The following is a 23,843-nucleotide window of genomic DNA, read 5'->3' on the forward strand; positions in this document are numbered from 1 at the left end:
TGTGCTGAGGAGACCCCCTGGAGCTCGGAGGCACCCCACACCATGGGGGCTGCTGGGGCCTTTGTTACACCACTGTTTCCCTTCACAGCCACAATTAATGACATTATGAAACTTTAGAAAACTACCTGTAAATTTTAAGCTAAATGAAACACAGCTTGTGTTTATATAAACCACCTACTTCCAAAGCTTATGAGAAGAAACCGGGGGTCTGTATGTTATAGTGGAGAGGTTCATTGATCGCAATCCCTTCTGAGCTCTGTTCGCTCATTACTTTCAGTTGCTAATTTTCAAGGCCACTGGAATTATGTAGCAGGTATAGATTAAACTATGTGGAAGGGTTGACTATATTATGCTGCAAGAAAAGGCAAACAAAGTATGCTGTATAATGCGGCACAATTTTGGGATAGCATTGCCTCATTTTTTTTTATTTTTATTCACGTTATAAATGTTTGGGCAAATGTTTCATCCCATTAATACAAGTTTTGCGCTCAAACACATAAATAAGCAACTGAAACGTGACCTGCCATCTTTTGTGACGGTTGCAAAAAACACAGTTGATGGACAGAATGCAGAACAATGTCTTACATTCACCCCAGTACAAAGATCTGGGCCTAAATCCATCGTTTTTTTGCACTCCACACCACCCTAGGTCAGACACTGGCTATATGCAAATTAGCCTTGACCCTGTGCCTCATGGGAACAGTCCAGCCCGAACTACCAAGCCATGTCTTTCCTAGACCGGAATCAAGCATCCAAGGACCGATTGATTCAGATGCTCCGTCCATCACCACCCCCTTTTGTACATCTTTTGCGACGGGCCTTCTACTGCACAGCAACACATTTTTTAGTGTTTAAAAACTTGATCTGTTTGAGCTAGGATTTTTTTTTTAAATGTGCAATTTATGCAGCCAGTGACTGAGTCTGTAGCAAATGCGGCATAATTATGTAGAAAACGTTGCAACTGCGGAAGCCATAATGCCAGTGGCCTTGCTAATATTCAAGTCCAGTGCACAGCTGAGCAGCATTTGCACTCTGGAGCCCCACTGTGGTACATCCCTGAATTAAAGTTGTACATCTGGCCAAAACCACCAACGCTGTTTCTGATCTTTCCATGGTATATATTTAGGAAAAGCTTTAATGAAAACACGTACCCATTATGAAACCCCAATGCCTCCTGTGAACACTTTGCTTCCCAATGTGGCTAGTTCTTTCTATTGATCAAATAAATGAATAAAACACTTCACCTCACTATCACCACCTTTTGAAAAAAGTAAATCTGAGTTCGCAGAGAGGAGATTTTCCGCCATCCATCTGGGTCATGATCTGGTACTGGGTGTTATCATTATGTCATACTAAAGTCTTCAGCCAGTGGCATGCAGGGGGTATTGTGGTGCCATCAGAATAGCCCTCCTTTTGCAGAAAAATATTCAGATGAGATGTGTGTGCTGCCTGGAATGGTGAAACTTTTTTTAAAAAGTCGTTTGTCATAGAGGTCGAAGTTTTCATGCAGTTGTATATTCCCATTTTGTTAATAACCCTGAATTCAGTGGAAGGTAAGTGATTGCTGGCACTATTTACCATTTCAGACCACATGGGACTGTTCTGTCTCATTTAGAGAAGCTTATACCGATCTCCCCTAAATGCAGCCATCGACTAACACCTATGGTTTTCATAAATGACTCCAGCTCAGAACAGGAAGCTGGACCGCTTGGGTGGTCACTATTCTAACTCCAAGCCACCTAGCAGCTGGTATAAACCATTGAGGTCTGAGTCCTCACACACACAAACCCATGCCCATAGTCTAATGTCACACTGCAGTCTCCCTTTCTGCGGCATGAACTGTCCAAACAATAGAAGAGTTGCTCTCTTCAATCTCTTAACCTGCATCCTTCGTGAAACTGAATCCTCAGGTCCTGGGCTAAACTCAGATTCTTCTAAATGCCAAAATGTGCCCCTCGCTGCAGTGATATATATATCATAAACAGCTACAAATAAACAGCCACTACAATTTGGCAAAGTAAAGACAAGCTTTAAAACGTTAGGAGGCGGATTGGGTCAACCAATGGGGCTGCAAAGCAGTCGACTGGGATTGCAAGCAACACGAGTGGTAGCAATTGCTGTCACAGCCATCTTTTCTTGTACTACCAACACGTATCTCCTCTTCAAGTCTTGAAAGAAATTTAAATAAGATTCCAGGAAGTGAGCATAGAGAAACATTCTTTTTTTTCTAAATCCTACCTAGGTGTTCTCCTTTAAGGTATTATTAAAAAAATAGAATACATAGTTTTGCTATTGGGTGTGGACAGGGTATGTTATGTGTTTATCCCTTTCTACTTAAAGTTTAAAATAAGCTTAGCCTACTGTAGAGTGTGGATGTAGACAAAGACATTACATAGACTGGCTTTTCAGTCCCAACATGCAAAGCAATGTGACTGTTGTTGAAAAATCCAGGACTGTATTACCCTACTTCTGATAACATGAGACCAGTTGATAATTCAGGCTCAGCAAGTACTGAAGCCCGACTGGGACACGTAGCCCCTCAAAACAGTCTGCAGAATATAATCTGCTGGCCAGTTAATCAGCACCCTTCTCTTTAAAACAGCTTCTCCTCTTTCACAGTTTCACGTTGACATTTCTTGTGGGCAAGAAGTTAAAAGTGACTAAGAGTTGGATAGATCGGAGGAGAGGGTTAAAACACTTTAGCTGTTAAGATTTGTCACCCCGGTAAGATAACTTGGAACCCAAGGAGTTCTAGCATCCCTCCTTGGGTTTCTAGTATCTTCAAAAGGTGCCCCACAGGCAGTTGAGCACCATTTAATTAATGAAGAGCCTCTGAGGCCCGGGCGTGCGTTCGCACCATTTAATTTATTAAGAGGCTTGGCGTGCGCACCATTTAATTCATGATGACCCCTCTTCCTCTTCTTTGTTTGAGGTGATGCTGTTTCTTCAGGAGGGTGCTTCCTTGGGCTTGAAGGTGTCTTCCCTTCGTTTACAGTGGGCTGCGATTAGGGCGTTTAGGAGCTCTTGGGGCAATCTCTCGGATTCTGAGGGGTTGGTCAGTCGCCTTTTTAAGGGTTTGAGTAACGTTCTTCCTACCCCTCGGCGGCATTTTCCGACCTGGGATCTTTCTCTGGTCTTGGACGCCTTGATGTCATCTCCCTTTGAGCCGTTGGTTTCTGTGGATCTGCGCCTGTTGTCCTTCAAGACTTTCTTTTTGGTGGCCATTTCCTCTGCTCGCCGCCTGAGTGAACTGGGTGCTCTTTCTTCCAAACACCCTTTTTTTCGGGTTTTTGATGACAGGATCGTGTTGCGACCTATTCTTTCCTTTCGTCCTAAGGTGGACTCTCAATTCCACAGGGATCAGGAGTTGGTTCTTCCTTCCTTTTTTGGTTCCCCGTCCTCGGAGTCTGAGGTGCGGCTTCACTCTTTAGATGTTAGGAGGGCTCTCCTGGTCTATTTGGAGCGGGTCGCTCCTTTCCGTCTCTCGGATTCCCTTTTTGTTAATTTTGGTCCTGTGAATAGGGGTTTGCGTCCTTCTACTCCTTCCTTGAGTCGTTGGGTTCGTTCTCTGATTTCTTTGGCATACAAAGAGGGGGGACACCTTTCTCCTTTGGGGGTTCAGGGTTGTTCCACTCGCTCCATGGCTGCTTCCTGTGCGGAGGTCCAAGGAGCTTCCATTTCGGAAATCTGCCGGGCTGCCACCTGGGCTTCCCCGCTGACCTTTGCCTCTCATTACAGGATTGGCCAGGAGGTTGACTGTGCTGATGTGTTTGGACACAGGGTTCTTTCCACTATGATTCCTGAATAGTGGTTTTTCCCCTGGTCTTCTGTGTTTTTTAATAAACCTGTTTTTTGCATACCTTCTTTGGTTGTCCTGTTTGGCTTTGTGCATCTCATTCTGTAAGGAAGGGAAGCGAGGGAGGGACGATGAGGTAATGCTTCAATTACTTACCGGTAATTGCATTACTCTGAGTCCTACTCCCTCGCTTCCCTTACTTACATCCCTCCCTCCCTCCCTGATGGTCCAGGCCAACCTTTTGGTATGGTTTCGATCTGTGTGGTATTACAGGAGGTATGAGGGGGCTGGGGGCTATATATAGTCCCCACGTGACAAATCACGTGGGTACGGGTGTCTGGTGAGGCAGGGATGCCTCATTCTGTAAGTAAGGGAAGCGAGGGAGTAGGACTCAGAGTAATGCAATTACCGGTAAGTAATTGAAGCATTATCACCTGTGAGAGTATAATGATGCTGAACTGGTGTGCCTGCCTAGACCAGCTTTGATAGGTGGGCTAATTGAAAAGTCAGGTCTCCAGCAATTTAAGAACAGAAGAGGAGGAGGAGGCGGCGGCTCTGATGTGGTGGGAGAGGCCGTTCCACATTTTGGGAGCAATGTAAGAGAACACCCGTCCTCTAATCTCGTTCTGGGTATGATTGGGATGTATGCAAGTAGGAGTCCAGCAGAGCGGAGGTATCTAGGTGGTTGGTGGAAGGAGACTGTCCATGTAGGTGTGGCCCAAGTTGTGTACTGCCTTGAATCATGTGTGTGAGGAGTTTAAAATTAGTGCATTTGTGTATCAGGAGCCAGTGGAGCTCCAAGAGGTGTGGGGTAATGTGAGTTCTGTGTGGGTGTTTGAGGAGGAAGCTGGCCGCGGAGTTCTGGATGGTTTGTAGACTCGCTGCCAGCACTTTGCCCGCATTCCCCTGGTGGAACTCGCTGTCCCAGGGACCAATGCTCTCCTAGGTGCCAAAGCTGCTACAAGGGCAGAGGTCACTTTAAGTAATTATAGAGTTGTTCAGTGGCGGCTTCTCCGTTAAGGAGGAGGAGCTAGCCTCACTGCTCTCCAAGCAGTGAAAAAAGGGAAATAAAATTATAATAACGTAACATGATTATCATTTTCTTTTTCCTTCTACAGTGGCCCCGTTGTTTCCTGGGGGTAGGGCTAAGCCCTGTGACCCAAGGCACTGCAGAGGGAGGAGCGGTGGCACTCCCAAGTGTGCATGAAATTTTCTTTTCAAATCTGTTAATTGGGTTTTTAATACACAAAGCAAGGGACTTCACTAGCAAATTAAGCTACACAGAGTGAGTATCAGTGCTTAGCGAGAGTTGTGCAAAGGAGGTTGGGCAGGCCAGGAGGATATATAATCAAACGTTATCATGAAGTTGAGAACCTGGTAACTTACAGTACCAATAGCACATGCATGGTTGAAATATCAACAAACATGGGGCATATTCTAGTGGGTAGTTCAACCTTCTAGGCCTGTAAGTAGTTCAGGCGCTCGTAGCTAGTAGAAGAAATTCACTGACGATGCCCAGGTAGAGAGAGTCTTTTGAATTAATTAAACAGTTGTAGGAGGCTTATAAACAGGGGGATATATGGAGGGGAAAGTGTGGGGGGGGAGAGTGAGTCTCTGACACTGCCTGAAGAATGGAGTGGGAAGATTAGGAAGTGGGAGGGTTCCATCAAGGCCCTTTGCTTGGGAGTCAGGTTGCTGAGCTTCCCTATTGGGTGGCGGGAGAGGGTCATCAAACAATTGCAGGGCTCGTAGTCTAGGGGGTGCATAGCGAGAGTTCTCCAGTCAGGTAAAGTGTTGGATAAGTGGCTGCCACGTGTGGGAGAATTTAGCATCCGTATGATTGAGATGGACAGTCAGTAACTCCAGAGCCATGATATGCCAAAGGCACAGGCATCATGTCGAGATGGGAGGGGAAGAGGATTTTTTCCAGTAGGCCGCATAGATCGTCTTGCTGCCCCCAGCATTTGCACTTTGAGTCGCCAAATCCGAGTGCATCATGGTAGCCAGTCAAGTTGGTCTAGTACCAAGCAGAGTTACCATGGGGTAGCTAGGTATGGGAAATCCCAGTGTGTCTTTTATGTGGCTAAGAAACTCCTTCCAGAATATTGTCAGACTAGGGCAGTTCCACCAAATATGGATAGAGTTGCCTATTGCGGATTGGTATCTCCAACAGGTATGAGGGACCTTTGGGCATATCTTATGTAGTCGAGCAGGGGTATAGTACTATTGAGTCATCAGTTTATAAGCTGATTCGCATTGGGGTGTACTTTTGTAAATTTTGTGAATGTTGTGCCAAAGCTGTTCCCAGTTTTCCTGTGTCACCTCCTCCCCAGCATTAGGCCTCTATTGCCTCTGGTAGGTGTGAGTCCGTACCTGTTTTCAATGTTGTAGGATTCTGTATGTGTGAGAGATTAAGCCCCAGGAGCCCTCAACAGCCCGAACCAGAGATTTAAATGGTGGGAGCGGTCTGGTAGCCACTTGCATATAGGAAGGGTTGAGCAGCCAGTGCTGAATTGATAGTGTTGTAATCTTGAGGATTTTGGGAGGCAGAAGGATTGTTTACACTGTTCAAGAGTTTTAAGAGAAGTGCCCACAAAGAGGTCTTGTATGACACGACATTCGCCTTCTGTTCATGAGGAAAAGGCATGCGGTTGGGAAGCCGGTGGGAATAGAGAATTGCGTGCTATAGGGATGTTGGGGGATGGGTAAGACGTAAGACCTCTGGGGACCACAAGTTTGTCCCAAATATCAAGAACCGTTTTAGTAGGAGTTGCGAGATATGCACTGCATGGGCACGCCGTCCGAGGGAGCTAAACAAGATCCCAAAGAGGCCTACATGAGCCCACGTGATCCATGTGAAACTAATGTTTCCCGCTATCACGGACGACCCATTCTGATACATACCGAAGATGACATGACCAGTAATATTTGCAGAGGTTAGGACAGGCCAGACCCCACGGTCCCGGGAAAGCACCTTTGCTCCAGATGAAAGCATTGATATCCCGCTGAAGAGCCTAAATATATACCTGTGAAATCAGGGTAAGGAGCGATTGGAATAGGTAAAGTACATTTGGAAGAAGGGACATTTAAACCACATTGAGGCAGCCCAACCAGGAGAGTGGGAGTTTCCTCCACCGGTGTAAGTCTTCGCGTATGTCGCGTCTGCATTCCGGTCAATTAGCTTTGAGTCCAGGAGGCCAGAGAGAGGATCAGGTTAAGCCCAGATATCACATTGATTGCTCGGCCCAGTGCAGAGGGGCCAAAGTTTGTAGTTGAAGTACCACAGGGGCCGGAAGAGTGAGAATGAGGGCATGGGATTTTTCTATATTAACTTTAAAACCCAAAGCTCTCGGAAAAAGGGCCAAGGAGTGAGGTCAGCGCCGGCAGAGAAGAGCCAAGGCCCATTAACGAGAGAAGGTCATCAGCAAATAGGGATATCTTGTACACAGAGCTCCCAAAGGGGATGCCCAAGATATCAGGAGATTGGCATATTGCGATAGCCAGAGTTTCAACCGCCAAGGCAAACAAAGAGAAGGGGAGAGAATAGGCATCCCTGCCTGGTTCCCCTATGCACGGAAAATGGTGTGTGTGTGTGTGGGGGGGGGGGGGGGCGGGGGGCGAAGGGTGAGTTTGCAGTTGAAGCAAATCCGCATTGTCAGGCGGACATAGGGAGCCATTAGTTTAGAAATCATGACCGGGCCCAGCCCTACTTTACATAGTACTGCATGGAGGAAGCACCAGTCTACCCGAACAAACGCTTTCTCAGCGTCCAGGGACCCCAGGCAGGCTGGATGTTTCTGATTTGGACCTTCTCAACCATATCCGCAATGTGATGTATATTATCCGCCCCTTGGCGGTGGCGTATAAATCCAACTTGATCAGGGTCTATCAAACCAGGGAGGCAAGATTCAAGGCGATTTGCCAGAATCTTAGTGTATTCGTTTGCGACTGTATTTAACTAAGCAATAGGCCGATATGGTGTGCAAAGTGTTGGGTCCTTCCTGGGCTTTGGTATAAGTACCATTTCGGACTCCGACATCGTAGGAGTACGGCCTGAAGATTCAGAGAAGCTGTTAAAAAGCTGCAGAAGATGGTCTTGGAACTGGGGAATAAGTATCTGGTGAAACAGAACCGGAAGGCCCTCCGGGCCAGGGGTCTTGCCTGTCAGGAGTTGTCGCAATGCCCTTGTCAGTTCATCCACAGTGATGGGTTCCTCTAGGAGTCGCGGGTGGTGAGGGCTGATAGGCTCCATGGACACGTGCTGAGGAAAGAAGCAGTCTTCCCCGGGTGAAGGGGGTCATCGGCATAAAGGTCCTCATAGAATGCCAGACCTTTATCTTTCTTGGTGGTGGCCCAGGCGTCATCTTCCCATTTGATTTTGGAGATATGGGTTTAGCATCTGTACCCGGAGAAGGCGCGCCAAACGTGCTGATTTTATCCCCCCAACAAAGAATTTCAGCTTGAGATACAACAGAGAGTGCTCCGCCTTGTTAGTACTGTGTAGATGCAACTGACCCCGGTGCACAGCTAAACGCTTTTTGTTCTGGGTGGAGGGTAGTCTATGATCCCTGCGTTCTAAGTCTTTCATTTCCTTGGAGAGTTTTGCTTCAACCGGATGTGCTTCATGAGACTAGGGGATAGCAATAGTGGAGATAACCCCCTAGACAGTCGCCTTGAAAGCGTCCCATCTAATGAGTTCAGGCAGGCCCAAAGAATCATTTGCACTAAAGAATGCCTCAATCTCCATGCGTATGTCTGCTAGATTCATTGGGTCGCGTTGGATGTGAGGTAGAAGCATCCAGTGAATAGAAGCATCGCGTTGTCTGCCTGGAACCTGAAAGGTTACAGCAACATGTGTGTGGTCAGATATGGAGATGTCGGAGATCTCCGCTGATTCCAGGGAGCAGATCAAGGAAAGGGAGAGAAAGCAAGAGTCGATTTGGGAGTATGAGCGGTGGACATGGGAGAGAAGGAGTAGTCTTCTACAAGGTATCCTTGTATAGAAATCTCCATGCATCGTTGACACCCAGGTCAGAAATGGCCTCTCTGAGGGCAGCCAACATAGCCCCTGAGCCTTGATGCGAATACGTGCTACAGTCTAGGACAGGGTTCCAGTCCAGGTTAAAGTCGCCGCTGAGGATAATCCCTCCCTTTGAGGTGGACAGTAGCTCCCCCAAGAAGCTGTCCTGTGTTTGGTTGGGTACATCGATATTATGGACAATCACGAGCTGTGTGCCAAGATAGGTTTGCAGCTTTATATAGTGGCCATTAGCATCATGGACCTTTCGAGAAGTCACCGTCCCCAGCAGGGGTTTCAGTTTCGCTAGTATCGCAACCCCTGCATTTTTTGTGGTAGCACAAGCCCAGTACTGGTTGGGGTATTTGGGGTGCGCCATAAGGTGTGTGTCTGCTGAGGTCAGGTGACTTTCTTGAAGAAAGATAATGTCAGGGTCGTGCGAGATTAAATAGCACCAGAGTTGACCCCGTTTGTTAGGGAAGTTCAGTCCATTTACATTAAGGGATAGTCATCATGATACGAGCTATGGTTGGAAGCAGCAATGTGTTTAGTCTGACGGGGGCTGCTCCATGCACCGGGTCCCAGTGTGAGGGATAAGTTTATGGGAACATGTCTTGCATTTCTGGCCATTGGTGAGAAGCCTCCAGGGTTTATAAAGGTGAAAGAAAGCCATGAGGAGTCTCCCCAGAAAGACTCGCTCTCGGGTGCATGCAGGAGGGGGGAGGGAAGGAGACAACAGTAAGATCAACAAAACGTGGTCATCTCGGAATGGCTCAGACGTTGATACAAGAGCCATTTAGAAGAAGTTTTTATCTCTTCACTTCAGAGACACCAACAAAACCGAAGCTTGCACTGATTCCGCCAGCCCTGTCAACCCCATGATCTTTCTTCCGGGTCTGGAGAGCTCGAGGCGTGCTCGGCCTGTAAACACCCCACCTGAAGATCTGACACACAAGGAATTGATTAAACGGAATGATACCTCACCAGAGCCTACGGTGTCGCCGGATGCCTTAAAAAACAAGATCTCAAGCTTCATAAGGAAAGCCAGAGCCGAAGAAGCCCCAGGCCCGAACGGCCTCCCTCAAGCCATGTTCAAATCCGATGTCAGCCTATGGTCAGAATACTTGACCCCTTTATTTCTCTACTGCATTCTAAACAACACGGTCCCAGAATCTTGGCAAGGTGCAGTCATTCACCCAATCTATAAAGGTGGGAAGAGAAACGAGCCAAAAAATGACCGAATGGTTGCACTTCTTGACGTGGAGTCTAAGTACTTTGCAAATATTCTACTGGAGGAGCTACAGGCTTGGGCCGAAACGACTGCGCGCCTTCCTTTTAACCAGACGGGCTTTGTGGCCAATACCGGTACTACAACCAATTTGCTAACGCTAACCGTCTTGATGGATAAAGCGATATGCCAACATATCCAGCTGCACTGCTGCTTTGTAGACTTCAAAGCAGCCTTTAATCGTGTGCCCAGGGGTCTGTTATGGCAGAAACTAAAATCGTGGGGCATACCCCAGCCTCTTCTTCAGGCAATAATTCAACTCCACACGGAAATGTGGATAAGAATCAAGCTGGGCGAAGGCTGCCACGATTCCAGGAAGATCCAAACCGAAACCGGTGTCAAACAAGGGTGTGTATTGGCCCCACTCCTTTTTAATTTGTTTATATCCGACCTCTCTCCAGTTCTCGACAGTGTAAACTGCCATCCTCCTCAACTTGAGGGGACTCGCATCACCAATTTGCTTTACGCCGATGATCTGCTGCTGTTAAGTCACATAAAAGTGGGTATCCAGAGACTGCTGGATGAATTGCTACCCTACACGACAAGAAACCATCTAGAGCTTAACTTGTTAAAAAACAAAACTATCTCTTTTGGGAAGCAAAAAAGGTCAACAGAAAGGTGGTACTTCAACAAAACAAAGCTAGATTCAACCCCCATTTATAAATACCTGGGCATCTTTCTGGATATAAGAGGTTCTTTTATCAAGCACAAAGAAGCATTAAAAATTAAAGCTCTGTCGTTAGAGGTGGCCGCTGCAAAATTGGCAAAACAGCTACTAGGTCCCAGCCTAACACCCATGCTGAAAGTAATGAAAGCCAAAGTAATCAACTCCCTGACGTATGGACATGAGATCACCAAGGGCACAACCAGTATATTAATAAACAAGTTAACAACAAAAATCTTTAAAAGAGCCTTTTGGTTGCCAAAATCTGCCTCACCAGCTCAAGTGAGACTCGAATTGGGACTCCAAGATCACCATGGAGTGGAGGCAGGTGCATTCGTTAAACTGTGTCATAGACTGCGCCATGCCCGGGAGGGTGCCTTGGAGGCCCGACTCTGGCAGGAAATACAGAAAAATCAGACCAGCCACAAGCATCGGCAACTCCTGGATTACAGCCTACAGTTACTAGGTGCAAAAGACCTCTGGGCTATAAATCCCTCTCTCCGGGTGTTAAAGTCCGCCATAAAAAAACCCGTTAGATTGTGGTCCTTTCACTCAGACAGGGCGATACTATCAAAGAGGAGACACGCCTGGGCTGTAATCGCCAATTTTAAAGTGGGTGTTCAGCCGCCCTACCTGTCAAGCAAATACGCACTTTATTGGAAACGTTTTTAGGCTTGAGGATGGGAGAATGTCCCTTTCTGAAGAACCTCCCGGAATGGCGCCAGCTAGGTAGTAGCACGGAATCTAGGTTGTGTGGCTACCATTCTGAAACAATGGAACATATCGTCTGTGCATGCCCTGCACTGTTCACAGCTAGACGGTCAATGTTGCGAGGCCAATGTATTATGTTGGGCGTTCGATCTTGCCGCCAAGCAATAATGGCCGCTCTCAACCCTGACAACACCAAGCTAAACATTGGGCTTTCGAAATTTGTCCATAAAGCTTTAAAACTTCTTGAAGCCACACTCCCATCCAAACTCTCCTCACCATAGCAGAGCGGCCGAGTTAACGGACACAACCTCAAAATCAGAGACTACAAGAAATGTGATGTACTGTATCAGAACATTATCAGATCTTAATGGCCCACCGAATTTTATGTCATTTTAAATTAATTGTTTTAAAACTCTTATCACAGTCATTTCTATTATTCAATTTTGCCATGTTTTAAATTGTAAATGGTTTTTTAAACCAATCAATAAAGATTATATTATTTTTTTTTTTTTTTTTAGTAAGTAATAGCTTTATTTCGATATAGTACATATCATAAAAAGCAATACAAAGCATCAAGTAAAAACAGTACAAGATACATAATGTAAAATACCTTAATATCTGGTAATAAAAACAGTAAGAACGAATGTGCAAATAAGAATATCATTGACATTTGTACACCCGTATAAAATACAGTTCATCAAGGGGCACTTTACTGGAGCAGCAGTTTCCTTGAGGCTCTTATGCGCCAAGCCCAACCTAGAAATTTTGCCATACAACATGCAAAAAACGGGCGGGCATCTGAGCACAATATGCGTAGGGCTTCTGAATGTGATCTTGTTCCCAGGCTCCTACACAAAGGCTTTAGCCATTTCAATCTAGGTGCTGCGTAGGCCTTACACTCAAACAGTAGGTGGGCGACAGACTCGACCCTTGAGACACAGAACGGGCAATACGGAAGCGTTTGAAGTGGAGGGTTCCAAGTGGAGGTAAACAATCCTAGGGGGAGCACACCCACCCTAAATTTAAAATACAAAGATCTGTCTCCAGAATTATGAATTAAGTCCAGATAGGGTTCCCTGTAAGGCAACTCCTTAACTAACAAAAACTGGGCGACAGATTTGCAAAGGTTGGGATTGCGTATTCTCTTATTGTTTACCCATAGCCAATACACCTTCTTCAGGAACTGTTTGGGAGGCGCAGTTTTGTTGACCCAGGCGTCACCCAAACCCAGCTCAAAAAGTAGGCGTTTGACTTCCCTAAACCAGGGTACCTTACTGCAACCTGGAAGCGACAAAAGATCTTTTAGGGCTTCGGCATAGCTGCACAGTTCGGGGACATTCCATATCCGGGACCAGAGAAGCAAGGGTCGTAAGTTAGCTTGCTCGCAGATTGGACGAGTGCCTGTATCTAACAGAAGTGGGATTGTGGGGGTGCTGTGGGGTAACCTCATCAGATCTTTATGAAAGTTATTTTCAAGATGGGCCAGGGTATCAACTCTCTGTAAACCCCACAGTTCTGCCCCGTACAGAGCTGCGCTCACAACCCTCGCTCTGTAGATATCTATCAATGCCCCAATTGGTTTTAATGAGGAGGCTCGTTGTTCCTTGAGCAAGGCTCCTGTGGCCCTTTTGTGAATCAGGAATACCTTTTGGTGATGTGCTTTCCAACTCATGGAATCGCTGAGGCGTATTCCTAGGTAATCAAATTCTTTGACTCTTTCAAGGGGAGTAGAGTCTAAGACAGGGGGGGTAACGGATTTCTTGGGAGGGTTAAGGACAAGGAATTTAGTCTTGCTATATTTATTGCCAATCCCTTAGAGTCACAAAATGATTTGAAGCTTGTGAGCAATTTCTGGATGCCCGCAGGTGTTTTAGATATCAGAAGGGTGTCGTCCGCAAACAGGAGCGTTGGAACTTTTCTGCCCGCCAGGGTAGGGGCATCTGCAGGATGTTGCAAAAGATGCTCCACCACTCCGTTCACATAGAGTGAGAACAGAGTGGGGGCAAGCACACACCCCTGGCGGACGCCCCTGTCTACTGGGATACGAGATGTTTTTTCTCCCTGGACACCCCATCTGATCTGGGCGAAATTGTCTTCATGGAATTTTCTAAGCAAAAGCAGCAAGTAGGGTGGTAAACCTAATCCATCGAGGACATTCCAAAGTAGTGCCCGTGGGACCAGGTCGAAGGCAGTACGCAAGTCTATAAAGACTAGGTACAGGCTGCCCCCTCCCAGTACCACCACCTTCCAATATAACATTAGGAGGCGGAATGTCTGCTCGATGGTGCCTGTCCCTGTTCTAAAACCTTCCTGAAAATCAGACAGAATTTTTTCCTCGTCAACCCACTGCAAAATCTTTTAAATTATTATTATTAAGAAGTCACTCTTCCAGAAGATACCTTAGGAAAGAGGGCATAGCAATCCACGATGGGCAATAAACGGTCTTTGTCACCAGTGACCAGATTCTGATGGTCCAGCACCAGCTGTCGAGCCGCCTATTTCTCATATAGAAGATCATTTCCTGGGTAGAGGGTGCCAAAGGAAGACTACAACGATGGGTGGACTTCTAGGGACATAGAAATGTGCAGGGCAAAGAGTGTGCTGCGAATCAGAGTGACTCTGGATGTGGTGTCTGTGCGAGCCTCCAAGGACCTTGTGAAGCAGATCCCATGAGCGGGGGTGTGAGGAAGAGGCCCTGTCAGGCCCGCAAGGATAAATCTGAGCCCGCAGAGGAAAGGGTCAGCAAGTGAGTATCCTTTATGTTGCAAATGTACCTTGATGATTTCCTGCTATGCCTGGGAAGAGTCTAGGTCCTTGGGTTGAGATCTGTGCCTGAGGTGAGGGACAGTGGACCAAACCGGTCAAACAGTCTCCCAGCGCTAGGACCACAGAGAAGGGTGGTCTGGCTTCTCTGTGTCCCATGAGATCTGTACGAGCTGCTTTGCGCCCCTCAACAAGCGAAGAAACTGCTGTTTTCCCTCCCACGTGAAGATCAGTGCAGAGGGATGACCCCATCGGTGTTTAATTTATAGCAAGCGCAGTTTATCAGTGACCGGCTTGAACTCTTTGTGCCTTCAGGTGGGAACCGGGGCGATGTCTTGGAATACTTGAATCGGATATCCTTTGTATGTTAAATTTGTGACTCCGCAAACCTTCTGGAGAATGGTCTTCTTTTCAACAAAGAAGTGGACTTGTGTGAGAATGTCCAGAACAAAATCTGGGTGTCCCCAAAGTCCAGGGACTCGGTGGGCTCTATTCAAAACCAGTGAGCAGGCATCGTCGTCCGCTCTAATCGCCTGTAGGAGATCCACGGTGAAGACCATGATGTCTTGCCCCTCTGCTCCGCGAGGAACCTCCTGATACAAATATTATTGCACTGACTTCTGTTTTCGACATCCTCCTGCTTCAATAGGTTGATGTGTTGGTCTTCGAGTTCAGTCATCCTGCACAACAGATTCTCGTCGTCCTCCGCTCATGAGTTCATTGTGCGCTCCAGATCGTCTACACAGACGATCTACACAGCCCCCGTTCTCCGCAATGTAACAACTGATTTCCCGCAGGCAGATCCTTGAGAGCCACGATTTTGGACTTGATTTCCTGCAAGAATAAGGTCATGAAAGCCTGTGTGATCGGTATCGACTTAGGGTCCTCTGCTGCCGTGGCTCCCCTGGGGTCAAATGTAGATGATGAAGGGTTGGATTTAAACCATAGAGGGGTACTGGGTTATTCTTAGCCTGTACTGATCTTAGAGCGCGGCATACCCCCGGACACAGTCACAGCTGCCCAGGGGCTGTTTACGCAAGTAGAGAGGGGAATTGGTTGGCACCTGCAAGGCTAGTATCCCATCGTGGTGTGTAGATGGTAGGTCTTCAGGGGAAGCACACAACCCCGGCTCGTCCTTAGCAGGGGAGAAGTGTGATCACCAGAGCCTGACAGGCAGTGACGAGTGATGATAATGAGAGCTAAAGCGGTCAAGGAACAGGGTGTGGGAGAGCCCCCGCAAGAACCCCCTCGGCTAATGCGTTGACCAGACTAGGACCTCATACCAATCCATCCCATCAGTGACTTAATAGTCCAGCCGCCAGTGAGAGTGATCAGGCCAGGGCTTCTCCAAAAAGCATCTCCCAATCAACTGACCTTACCAGTTTTCAGTGTCTCAGCAGGACCAGATTTCAGGGGATCGCTTCACACCCGTGACCCCTGGGCTCCCTTCCGCCACAGGGTTCCAATATCGAAACAGACCCAGAGATTCTCCAAGCCCAAAGCACCCTCCAGAAGACTTGTGAAGGTCAGTTCAACGTGATGTAGAGTCTCTCATACTACCCCTTATCCATGTGAAAGCCAAGCCACTGACACTAAGGGGAGCACAACCAGGAGGCATCCAGGCCCTCCAAGTGGGGGGGAATGATCCCACTGTGCGGACCTCACAGCCGGACCCCTGACCACACCGTCAAGCAGTAGGGTAAAGTCCACCAGGGAGGTGGAAGATGGGGGTAGGGGACCCAGCTACGTGCCCCCTGCAGCCAAACCCTCTCACCCCTCACAGCAGATTGCTATTCAGAAGCCGAGCGGCAGTAGAGTCAGGTGAGATGGCGGCACTCCAGGCTACGCAGCCAGCAGGGACCGCAGGTGGGAGCGCATCAGTGGGAGCAGGACAGGCTCACTCTCCTGTAGGAGGGATAACCCCTGTTAGACCTGGCACCTTGACGTGAGTTTCCCTTCCACTTTTTGCTGTTGTGCCTCAGATGTTTTGCTGGTTTCCGCTACTCAGGGCACTGCGCCACGGCCAACCCGTGCCGCAGTGCAAGTGCTCCCTACTGTAAACTGTACATGTGATTGATGTCCATGATTGGTTCATTGGATTTACTGTTAGTCCCTAGTAAAGTGCACCAGGAGTGCCAGGGCTTGTAGATGCCAATACTGCTAGTGGGCCTGCAGCGCTGGTTGCGCCACCCACAGAAGGAGCCTTAAGATGTGTCTAGGGTCTGCCATTGCAGAACCAGCGTGCAGTCTCGTACTGTCATGCTGGCTGGGCAAGTGCACCCACTTGCCAGCCCCCAACCTTCCCTTAACTTCATATTAGTCACCCCTATGGTAGGCCTGCGGGCAGGGTGCATTGTAAGTGTAAGGTAGGACAAGCCCTGATGTGTGTGGCATGTCCTAGTAGTGAATTACAACCAAATTCGTATTTCACTATTGTAAGGCTACCTGCTTCCTTTAGGCCAGAATTGGCTGCTGGAATTATTACACTCTATAATCCCAGCAGGCTCAGGGAACATGGTAGAGAGTCATGTTTAGTATGCCTGAACTCGGAATAATAAAATACTTCTTTTAGTAAAGTTTATTTTAATATCCTGGATTTGCAAATGCTACTTTTAGAAAGTTAACATTTGCTTGTCTAACCATTTCAGCCCGCCTCTGCTCTTGTGTGTATCTGACTGTCTGGGTGTGTGAGTGACAGGGCTAGGAGGTGACAGGTTGTGAATAGCGAGATGACACCTTAGTGGGAGGTGGGAGTTTCCCCTGAATGATGCATCAGGATGTGCTCTGCCTCCACAATGCTGGCTCCGCCCTCCTGGGGAGCGACTGATGACTCAGCCTGCACCTGGACCAGGAAGGACCGAAGCTTGTCAACAAAGTGCTCAAGCTGCCCCTGTCTTCACAATGCCGGCTCCGCCCCCCTAGGGAGCGGCTGATGTGCCTGCCCTCACACTGAATGCAGAAGCAGAAGTACCCACCACAAGTGATCAGGGACTGAGAACAGTTATGCAAAGGCCCCCTTGGCCTGTAAGAACAAAAGAAACTGGGTATAAAAGTAGGAGCCCTGCTCCTTGTAAATTAGATCCTGTTAGTGCTACAGAAGAAACTCTGCCCGAAGAGAAGGACCTGGAAGGACAAGGAGGAGTGCTGTCTCTGGCCTGTGTCTGGTGCCTTGCTGCAGAAGGAGAGGAAAGAAAAGACTACCAAGAGACTTTTGCTTTTATTGAACTTTGTGCCAAACTCTGCTGAAAGATCTCCAAGGGCTTGCTGCTGAACTTGCCCCCTGACCAGCGCCCCAGGACCAGTGGGCGCTACACCCTGAAGAAAGCGACTGAGTGTGCTGCTTATCGCTGCAGCGCTGACTGAGGAGTCTGGGAGCGCTGGGCATCCCTGCCACGCTCCCCGTAATCCAGGGCATCGATATCCCCCCCAAGCACCGTGACCGGGACCCAAAGCAACAGCAAGAGCAACGTGAGGCCCAGCCGCCGCTGGCCCGAGCACCGTGACTGCCTCTGCACCGGGAGCCCAAGAGCAACGTGAAGGAGGACCCGTCCGGTCCAAGCGCCCGAATTGACTGTGCCTCGAGCCGTCAATCCACCTGCAAAGACGGACAGCCGCCCTGTGATAACCCCCCTCTGGTCGGCATCCTGCCCGACAGCTCAGCTGTGAGCGCACAGCTGCAACCGGCACTTTGGCTGGGTACGTCCCGCACTTGGGGACTGTACTGCCACTTGCCGCCACCACACAGCCGCCGCCTCCAGGGTCGGAGCGAACGCCAAAGGAAGGACCCTGCCGCCACCAAGCACCGCCGCCCCGGGTGACCCGTGACCTGTCCGGCTGAGAGCCGCAGCGCGCATCGACCCCGGAGAAGCAACGCGACGTGGGACAGCTCCCCTTGAAGCCGCCCGCTCCACAAGAATTTGAAAGGTACTGTGCTGTGTCCTCACGGTGCGAGCGTCCTGCAACTCGAGCTCGCACCGCGCTATCTGCTCCCAACGCGAGCCGCCTCTGAAACCGAGGCTCGCACTGCTCCTGGTCCTCGAGGCCCACGCGGCAAGCGTGAGCTTTGGCCGGCCGGGCCCCATCTCCTCTCTGAAGCGAGCGGAGACAGCGGAAAGCGCATTGAGGCGCTACAAGACACTGAACCTTGCTGAACCTGGGCAGACGGCCCAAAAGATTGCTTATTGCTAGAAAGAACTGTGGCAACTTGAAACCAAGTAAACTGGAACCGATATCTAAAGTTTGAACCAAGACTGTATTTACAAGCCTGCTTGAATTTATATAAAGAATATATATTTTTACAAATACAGTTTGGTGTCATTGTGTGGTGGGTTGGTTGTGGTGGTGTAATATTGCAAATGTTTAACCCTATGCGCCCCAGAGATTAGCCTAAGACTGCTTAAGCCACACTACCTAGAGGGTAAGCAGAGGTTGTCTTGAAGGTAACCCTCAGCCCTGACGAGGAAGAGAGAGTCCCATCTTGTTGCTAGTGCTGCACTGCGCCAACTAGAGACTCCCCCTTCCTACATTGGACGCAGCGGTGAGGATTCGCGAATTTACATTTGCAGTGTTTTACCTTAGCTACTGACCATTGCATAGTGATTTCAGTCCAGTAACTTAGCCACAGACTTTGGTTTTGATTTTGCCAAGAGAAGATCCCGAGTGTTGAAATCATGCCGGGCACCAACAGCGTTGATGGAGGAGAATCCATAGTCTCTGGTGCGTCGCAGCTTGAATGGGATGCATCCAAGCTGGATGACTACACGAAAAAGCAACTGAGTTTTTTCTGCAAGAAACTCAAAGTTCCACACACAGGGTGCAGGAACAAGCCAGAGTTCTACAAGGCCCTGAAGGCCTGGATTGAATCTAGGGATACGCCTGAGGATCAGAATGCACCTGGGGATCTGGTGGAGCTTGAAAAACCAGACAGCGTGCATAGCTTTGGCAGAGGTCTGTCGCCAGAGGAGCTGGCGGACAGGAAAGAACTCAGGGATCATGAAATGAAGCTGGCAGAATTAAAAGTAAAGAGCCAACTGGAGCTTGAGAGCAAAAGACTGGCTCTGGAAGAGCGAAAACACCAAAGGGATTATGAGGTGAAAATGAGGGAGATGAGTCTAAAAGAGAAAGGCTTGGATAATCCTCCCTCTGGTGGCAGCGCAACGCCGGTGCAGGTAGAGTCAAGAGTGCACATCCCCAAAGATGTAGTAAAAGAGTTCTTTAAGGGGGATGACATAGGACAGTGGTTTAGGGCATATGAGGTAGCCATATCCTCCCACCGGGTCCCTGACAAGGATTGGGGAGCGGGGTTGTGGGGAAGGTTCCTTAGCGAAGGGCGGGACACCCTGCTAGATTTGCCCATTGAAAACCAGAGATCCTATTCCCACATGAAAGAAGCTTTAATGAACAGGTATGGGCGCACCCCTGAAATGTATAGACAGAAGTTTAGGGGGTGTACTAAGCGGCCTGGGAATACGTATGTGGAGTATGTGACTTTTTTTTGCAGAGCACTGGATGGTTGGGTGAAGGGTAACAAAGTGAATGATTTTCAAGGTCTCTTTGATTTAATTGCATGGGAGCACTTGTCTGATCACTGTTTTCCTGAGTTACGCCAGCACCTGATAGATAGCAAGCGGTCCAACCCGAGGAAGCTTGCTGAGGAGGCGGACCGCTGGCTCAGCACCAGGGTCCACAAGGGTCCAGTGGGAGACTCCGCCAAGGGTGGGCAGGGTCCCCAGCAGAAGAGTGGGGGGGACAAGGGAAAACAGAAAGGGTTCCAAAAAGGCCCCCAAAGTAATCCCCAAGGGGACCAGCAGAAAGGTTCTCAGCCTCCCCCACCCCCAAAGCAGAATGGGGCCCGACAGGTAGACCTGTTCCAAAGGGGCCCTTCAATTGTTTCAAATGTGGTGAGCCGGGGCACATATCCAGTGACCCCAAGTGTCGCCTGTTTGGAAAACCCGCACCCACTGGTGCTCCGCCCCGACAAGTGACTAGTGTTCACTTAGGAGAAGAAGTGATGGTCCCGGGGGGTGGAGATCCCGTTCATATGACCCTAGTCTCACTAGGAGACAGTGAGATGGTCCCTACAAACTACCTGCCCTCTAACACTAAAAAATATGGGCAGGTGGTTACCATCAATGGTAAGGAAGCTGAGGCTCTTAGAGATACAGGAGCCAGTGTGACTGCAGTGAGGCAGCACCTGGTGTCTCAAGAGCAGGTTGTACCCCATGCCTACTGTAGGGTTATCAATGCTGATAATTCAGAGAGTCAGTGTCCGATGGCTCAAGTTCCCTTCGAGTGGGGGGGGTCTCTGGTACTCTGCAAGTTTGTGTGAGAACGGCCATGCCTGTAGACTGTTTGCTAGGGAATGACTTGGAGCACTCCCCTTGGGAAAAGGTGGAGAAGACGACTCACCTGAGGATGGTGGGTCTGCCTGACTGGGCGTGCGTGACCACCCGGTCAATGGCAGCCAGTAGGGGTGATCAGGAGATCCTGGGGCCTGAAGGAGAGGCCCAGGAACCGGCCTTAGGGAGAAGGCGCAGGGGGCGCGGGAAACCGGCCCCTGAAGTTCCCACGGTCCAGGAGGAAGCAGACCTTGAGGGGGATGCCCTGGAGCCTACAGGGGAACAGATTGCTGAACTGGGGGACCTGCCTGAGCTGACCCATTGGCAGCAAGAAGGAGGACCCTCCAGGGAGGAATTCTGCAGGGAGCAGAAAGAATGCCCTTCTCTCGTGGGTATGCGGCAGCAGGCTGCAGACCAGGCCAATGGTATTCAGGCCAAAACACATTATGTGTACTGGGAGAATGACCTCCTGTATTCAGAGCCTAAGGCTGCTGAACCTGGGTCAGCCCGTGTGCTGGTGGTACCCCAGAAGTTCAGAGCCTTCCTACTGGGTCTGGCAGATTCAACCGAACCCTGAAGGGCATGATCATGGGCCTGGAAGGTCCAATGAGGCGTAAGTGGGACGTCCTCTTACCATGCCTGCTCTTTGCATACCGCGAGGTGCCACAGAAGTCCCTAGGGTTCAGCCCCTTTGAACTGCTGTATGGTCACCCCGTGAGAGGACCACTGAGTTTGGTAAAGGAAGGCTGGGAGCAATCTCCCAGGAAACCTCCCCAGAATGTATATAGCTACATGCTGGCCTTCAGAAACCAAACCAGGCGCTTCAGACAACTTGCCGAGGCAAATCTGGAAGCCAGCCAGGTTGGAGATGAAGCGGTGGTACGACCAGAATGCCACTCTGGTCGAGCTTCAGCCTGGACAAGAGGTGTATGTCCTAGCCCCAGTGGAACCCTGTGCACTTCAGGATAAGTGGACAGGACCATTTGAGGTTGTGGAGCGCAAGAGCCCAGTGACATACTTGGTGGACATGAAGACGCCCAGGTCCTACATGTCAACCGCCTCAAGCCCCACTTTAGAAGGTCCGAAGTGGGCATGTTGTTGGCAACTGATGATGGAATGGAGGAGGAGTCGGAGCCTCTTCCTGACCTCTTAGTGGCCTGTGAGAAGGACGGGTCAGTGGATGGAGTTAACCTCTCACCCACCCTGACCCCTGAACAACAGGAAGACTGCTGCCAGTTGCTGGGGCAGTTTCCAGATCTGTTCTCCCTGGTTCCTAGTGTCACAGATTGGTGCGTCCATGATGTGGACACAGGAGACAGCTTACCTGTGAAGCATAAGGCTTACAGAGTGACTGACAGGGTCAGGGCCTGCATCAAGGAGGAGGTCTTCAAGATGCTTGCCCTTGGGGTGGTTGAGTCTTCCAGCAGTCCTTGGTCCAGCCCCGTGGTCTTGGTCCCAAAGGCTGCTGCGCCGGGAGCCACACCTGAACTCCGGTTCTGTGTGGACTACAGAGGACTCAATTCAGTCACCAAGACTGACGCGCACCCCATCCCCAGAGCTGATGAGCTCATTGATCGGCTAGGGGCTGCCCGGTTCCTCAGCACGTTTGATTTAACGTCTGGGTACTGGCAGATCGCCTTGACCGATGGGGCAAAGGAGAGGTCGGCATTCTCTACACCAGATGGGCATTTCCAGTTCCGGGTTATGCCATTTGGAATGAAGAATGCCCCTTCCACCTTTCAGAGATTGGTCAACCAGGTGTTGGCTGGGCTGGATGAGTTCAGTGCCGCCTACCTGGATGACATTGCGGTGTTCAGTGGCACCTGGCCCGAACACCTGCGACACCTCTGGGAAGTGTTGATGGCCCTGCGCAGAGCAGGCCTCACAATCAAGGCAAGCAAGTGCCAGATTGGGCAGGGTTCAGTGGTGTACTTGGGACACCAAGTGGGGAGTGGCAAGGTGGCACCCTTGCAACCCAAGATTGAGACCATCCTGGCTTGGGAACCCCCCAAGACCCAGACTGCAGTGAGAGCCTTCCTGGGGCTCACTGGGTATTACAGGAGGTTTGTCAAGGGCTATGGCACGATTGTGACCCCCTTGACAGAGCTGACTTCGAAGAAGCAGCCCAGGAATGTGATTTGGACTGACACCTGTCAGAAGGCTTTTGACACCCTGAAGACTGCCATGTGCACGGCGCCCGTGCTCCTGGCTCCTGATTTCTCCAAGGAATTCATAGTGCAAACAGACGCTTCAGAGCATGGTGTAGGGGCTGTTCTTTCACAGATGACTGAGGAGGGCTTTGACCAACCCGTAGCCTTCATCAGTAGGAGGTTACTTCCACGGGAAAGTAGGTGGAGTGCAATAGAGCGAGAAGCATTTGCTGTGGTCTGGGCGCTGAAGAAGCTAAGACCCTACTTGTTTGGGTCTCACTTCCGAGTTCAGACGGACCACAGGCCCCTCAGATGGTTGATGCAAATGAGGGGTGAGAACCCAAAACTGTTGAGGTGGTCCATTTCTCTACAGAGTATGGACTTTACGGTGGAACACCGCCCTGGCACATATCACGCCAATGCTGATGGTCTGTCCAGATTTTTCCGCCTTAGTGATGTGGAACTCCCTGGGGAAGGGTAGTTCCCCCCACATTTCAGCTGGAGGGGACACGTGTTAGACCTGGCACCTTGGCGTGAGTTTCCCTTCCACTTTTTGCTGTTGTGCCTCAGATGTTTTGCTGGTTTCCGCTACTCAGGGCACTGCACCACGGCCAACCCGTGCCGCAGTGCAAGTGCTCCCTACTGTAAACTGTACATGTGATTGATGTCCATGATTGGTTCATTGGATTTACTGTTAGTCCCTAGTAAAGTGCACCAGGAGTGCCAGGGCTTGTAGATGCCAATACTGCTAGTGGGCCTGCAGCGCTGGTTGCGCCACCCACAGAAGCAGCCTTAAGATGTGTCTAGGGTCTGCCATTGCAGAACCCGCGTGCAGTCTCGTACTGTCATGCTGGCTGGGCAAGTGCACCCACTTGCCAGCCCCCAACCTTCCCTTAACTTCATATTAGTCACCCCTATGGTAGGCCTGCGGGCAGGGTGCATTGTAAGTGTAAGGTAGGACAAGCCCTGATGTGTGTGGCATGTCCTAGTAGTGAATTACAACCAAATTCGTATTTCACTATTGTAAGGCTACCTGCTTCCTTTAGGCCAGAATGGGCTTCTGGAATTATTACACTCTATAATCCCAGCAGGCTCAGGGAACATGGTAGAGAGTCA

This window comes from Lissotriton vulgaris, chromosome 3_2 (genome assembly GCF_964263255.1).
Source record: "Lissotriton vulgaris chromosome 3_2, aLisVul1.2, whole genome shotgun sequence".
Taxonomy (NCBI): domain Eukaryota; kingdom Metazoa; phylum Chordata; class Amphibia; order Caudata; family Salamandridae; genus Lissotriton; species Lissotriton vulgaris.